General features: G+C 45.4%; 1 protein-coding gene across 1 annotated transcript in view; it reads left to right on the forward strand.

Annotated features, from left to right (window-relative positions):
• The first annotated feature begins 1,340 nt into the window (after positions 1 to 1,340).
• Positions 1,341 to 5,369, forward strand: part of acsl3a (acyl-CoA synthetase long chain family member 3a) — a 22,589-nt gene continuing 18,560 nt past the window's right edge. Inside the window, exon 1 of the mRNA XM_076976693.1 lies at positions 1,341 to 1,486. The gene's annotated coding sequence lies outside the window, so the exon portion shown is untranslated. The remainder of the gene's footprint in view (positions 1,487 to 5,369) is intronic.

The following is a 5,369-nucleotide window of genomic DNA, read 5'->3' on the forward strand; positions in this document are numbered from 1 at the left end:
TACGCTCTTCTCACCAACGCGGCTATCTCTGCAGCCAGGACTCCCAGACGTTCGCCTCTGTTGCGTCTCCTAGTTTTCAGCGTAGTCTTAGCGGACGACTCGCACGGTTGATGGCCGAAGCGGCACCTCAGGGCTCCGACCAGCGTGTCCAGGTCCTGTCTGTCCTCCAGGGGTAGGTCGGCCAGCACCTGCAGGGCATCATCTCGTAGGGCTAGGCTCAGGTAAAGCGCTGTCTCGGCGTTCGACCATTTGTTGTGCATAGACACGATTTCAAGCTGCGCCTCGTAGAGCGCCCAATCAACAGCGCCGTCGTAAGTTGGCAGCGCGTGACCGGCTTTGCTCGGAGGCGCCCAATCAACGTGCCTGCTAGCTTGCGCTGAATTTGCCGGCAGTAGAAAGCGGCGTTCCGTGACGTCATCGGCTGGAGCGTCGTATCGCGGTTTCAGGTGTGCAGGGCGGCGGGTGACCGGGTTTCCGTGGCCCGCCCCCGGGTTGCGAGACGGCGGTGTGGGATCGGTGTAGTCCCGGCCCATGCTGTGTGGCCTTCTGCCACTACAACTTCTGCCGCTACAACCGTCCTCTAGTACCGCTAGACCCGGAGCTTCAGTTCCGTGGTACTGGTCTGGGTCCTCCATCAGCCGGCTGGTCCCTTCTGGCGAGTGGAGTCGAATCCCTTTGTCTCGCCTCGTCATCCTCCACTTACACTGTTCGATCCTCTCTGCTAAAGCGTCAATTTCAGACTGCAGAGCCACTTCTGACACCAATGTAGCGTGTAGTGCAGGGGATTGATTAAAGGAACGAGCCATTTCTGAACACTTGCTTTCTTTATTGAGAAGCAGCCCTCTTTTTAACACGAAGGGGCAATGCTCGTGAACTCCCTCCCCGCATACATTGAATGGGTGCGGGTTATCGAGTCAGTACGGACACACAGGGGTGGTAGGTTTGACAGGCACATTAGGAACACTCATACATACATAAATTAAAAGCTTACATTGTACAGACACATTAATCACATAGCATTTTATCACAAGTACATTACAGACATTATAACACTAAACTTAGCGACCAAATGTGACACGAAAGGGATTATGGGAATAGTACCGCCCTCCTAGCGGTCCCACGCTACAATATGTTATTTAGCTAAATATAGTATAAATAATAAGTGTGGGTTATTGAGATATTACGCAACATATAAACATATGCTTCATATGCGCCCACCGGTCACGCTGACACAATGCACAGGCCGCCACCGACTCACCGGCCGCTCGAGAGTAACCTCGAGACCACAGCTCGGTGACATCAGGTACCGGCCCCCACGCACGCGCCACAAAACACAGTCCAATGAGAAGCGCTACATTCACTGCGCCACGCCCACCAGCGAGTGTTTGCCATGACGACGCGCCGGGAACTTCCGGATTTTGGCGCGAGAACTTCAGCGTGCGATTTGCCACTGACGGAATTCATTCAAGGAGCCGCGCGCGTACAGGTGAGTGTGTAGAAAAAAATATAGACTCGCATTAGAAGCTTCATGGAAAATATTATTTTCAAATAACAAATGCAAAGTTGGTCAATTTAGTTGCACTTGCAGTTGCATATCTGTTTAGTGGTACCTTTGCGTCGGTTTTAGGATATTATTTTAGTGTTTTGTGCGCTGAGTATAGAGTGTGTGTCTTATAGTGATAACAGACTAAGTAGAAACGAGCGCAAAGTCTCGAGCACATTTCCACCGTGAGAATAAATATAAGTCTGCTTTAGTGCGTTCTTCTCTTCATCGTTATCGTCTCCATCTTATATCGGTGCCACTGTTGCGCAGTGTTGAAAGACAACCGCTTTTCTGGTTCTTGCTTATGCATTTTTGTCATAGCTGCAGTTGCATGTGACCGTCTATCGCTCCGACAACCGTCCAAACTATCAGACGTTTGATTCAACGACTCAAACTATGAGGCAATACACACAGAGAGTCAAAGTTCTGTTAACGTGTGAAATGAAATCAGATTTTTGCACAGCTCAGTGTTATCAAACGTAGTTCTTACAACACCATTGCTCACGCGGAATGCACAGACCACTCTAACTGGTTTCTTAAGTATAGTGCGTTACTATCGTGCACGCACACATGTACGCACATGCTGTATAGCCTGATGGACTCACCAGACTGCACCAGACACCCGCTTTTCCGGGTCGCCTACAGTTCACTATTGCCAAACCTGTTTAGCTTACACTATCAAGCAATGTTAAGCTAGTGTGACAGTCAGCAGTGATTGCAGGTGGAGCATTATTGACTTGATCATCAGGACTGTGTAGCTGCTACTGTGGGCTTTCCTTTATAATGAACCACAGAAGCATGATTTCTTTGGCTTGGAAATCCGACATGGCATTTTTACACTGTGATCACTTCGTTAGGTATTCTGGCTCTGCAGCTGCTTACAATAAAAGTTGCCATACCTGTTACAGTCAGTTGTAACCTGGAAGGCATGACTCCCGACCCTGCTATTGAATTCTATAGAGCCAGTGGGATGCACTGGAGTGTCCAGTACCATGTGTGTGTTTTGTCATATGTATGTTTTGAGGCCTTTTCTGGAATTGGCTCATATATAAATGCATTTTATGTGAAAACCTATGAATATTGTACAATATATACACATGTTCATTTCTATACATACATAGCAAAACATCCAAACACCACTTCCACTTTGTAAGGGCAAAAAAATGATGTGTATCTAATAAAAGGGATTTTAGGTGTATCTAGTAAGAAAATGGTTTTGTACCTAATAAAATGGCAGCTGAATATAACTGGTGATGCCCAAGATGTCTGACAGATAGGCAGATGGATAGTTTTTCATTGGTTTATCTCTGAAATTTTGAAAATCTTTGCAAGTTTCATCTATCTCTCTTTCTTTCTGTCTCGTGGTGGCTGATCCATCTCTGCAACAACAACAGGTTTAAAATTCCTGTGTACTGGCTGAATAATGCTACTACTGTGAATTCAGCATTGAGAGTGAACACATTGGCTCACTCTCTCTCTCTCTTTCTCTCTCACTCACTCTCTCACTCACACAGACACACACACACACACACACACACACACATATGCATGAACGATAATGATGGTCTTTGCAACCCACATATAAGATACAAAGGCTCACTCACACAGAGGTACATGCAGTGACACAATGGCTGTGCAATGTTCTCTCTCTCTCTCTCTCTCTCTCTCTCTCTCTCTCACTCTCTCACTCTCACGTACACACTCTATGTCAGTCACACTCTCTTATTCAGTAGCTTATGCAGGCATGCGCGTTGCTGTTTCTGTACAAAGATTCCTTTCTTTGCAAACAGGAAGCAAGTGATGTTTCTTTCTTCATATGGCTATTTCAGAGAGGCCATACACAGCTGTCGCACAATCGTCATTGCTGGTAGTCGAATTAAGAGGATGAAACTCCAAAATCAAACCTCCACTGCCCTTCAGCCGGACCTATAACCTACCTGGAGGAGCCAGGAAAATAAACACTGGCAAAATAGTTGTTTATAACGTAACAGTGATATAAATATGGGGAACCTGCTACTTGGACAACAACTGCTTCCTCATATCCTCTTGCTTGTACACTGGACCAGCAGTTAGTGGTTATAAGCTCTTACACTCATAAAGTGGCATCAAGTCACCAGGCTCTGCTGCTGTGAGAGATTCTCATAACTCGGCGAGCTAGCATGTGCTAGCAGGCTAAGTCGTCTCCACACAACCAGGTCTCACCACCACCACTCACAGGTGCTGTCTCGCCATTATCCATTTGCTTTACTGGGTGTGTGGAAGTTGGGGGAATTTCCCAACAGGTGGATCAATAATCCTTACACCAGACAGTAAGTACTCTTTACATTAGGAACAAATTGTGCAGACTGCACAGGGATGTCAAAGCAAGGCTTTTCTGTAGTGGGAGTGTTTGAGAAAAAGATCGATCCATTCTCTTTCATGGAAAGTCACAAGATGAGAACGGGGACCACAGCTATTGGTTTCAACATCAGAACCAGTACAGTAAGTTCCATCGCACCACCAGCTGAACCAACAGACTGCTCAAGAACCAGCTTCAAACATCAGTGGTTCCAGTGAATGTTTTTTGCACCTACACACCTACTTTAACTTTGACCCTAAAAGCTAAGGACAATTTCTATGATGAGCTCAGTGCAACTCTTAGTAAGGCACTTATGCATATTTTGCATTTCTTTCTAGGTATTAGCATTGACTCCTTTGTCTAGGAGTGGCCTGGGTCAGTGTTATCTTGAACTCTAACCTATTGTACTGTCTAGGATACATATGAGTAGATGACAAAGCATTTTTGTAAGTCGCGCTGTGTAAGAGTGCCTGTTAAAAGCCATACATGCAAATTTAAAAGAGTAGCCCCACCTCCTGGTTAAGAGTGCCTGTTAAAAGCCATATATGCAAATATAAAAGAGTAGCCCCACCTCCTGGTTAAGAGTGCCTGTTAAAAGCCATATATGCAAATTTAAAAGAGCAGCCCCACCTCCTGGTTAAGAGTGCCTGTTAAAAACCATATATGCAAATGTAAAAGAGTAGCCCCACCTCCTGGTTAAGCGTGCCTGTTAAAAGCCATATATGCAAATGTAAAAGAGTAGCCCCACCTCCTGGTTAAGAGTGCCTGTTAAAAGCCATATATGCAAATTTAAAAGAGTAGCCCCACCTCCTGGTTAAGAGTGCCTGTTAAAAGCCATACATGCAAATATAAAAGAGTAGCCCCACCTCCTGGTTAAGAGTGCCTGTTAAAAGCCCTATATGCAAATTTAAAAGAGTAGCCCCACCTCCTGGTTAAGAGTGCCTGTTAAAAGCCATATATGCAAATTTTAAAGAGCAGCCCCACCTCCTGGTTAAGAGTGCCTGTTAAAAGCCCTATTTGCAAATATAAAAGAGTAACCCCACCTCCTGGTTAAGAGTGCCTGTTAAAAGCCATATATGCAAATGTAAAAGAGTAGCTCCACCTCCTGGTTAAGAGTGCCTGTTAAAAGCCATACATGCAAATATAAAAGAGTAGCCCCACCTCCTGGTTAAGAGTGCCTGTTAAAAGCCATATATGCAAATTTAAAAGAGCAGCCCCACCTCCTGGTTAAGAGTGCCTGTTAAAAGCCATATATGCAAATGTAAAAGAGTAGCCCCACCTCCTGGTTAAGAGTGCCTGTTAAAAGCCATATATGCAAAATGTAAAAGAGTAGCCCCACCTCCTGCTTAAGAGTGCCTGTTAAAAGCCATATATGCAAATTTAAAAGAGTAGCCCCACCTCCTGGTTAAGAGTGCCTGTTAAAAGCCCTATATGCAAAATGTAAAAGAGTAGCCCCACCTCCTGCTTAAGAGTGCCTGTTAAAAGCCA

This window comes from Brachyhypopomus gauderio, chromosome 16 (assembly GCF_052324685.1).
Source record: "Brachyhypopomus gauderio isolate BG-103 chromosome 16, BGAUD_0.2, whole genome shotgun sequence".
In the NCBI taxonomy this organism is placed as follows: domain Eukaryota; kingdom Metazoa; phylum Chordata; class Actinopteri; order Gymnotiformes; family Hypopomidae; genus Brachyhypopomus; species Brachyhypopomus gauderio.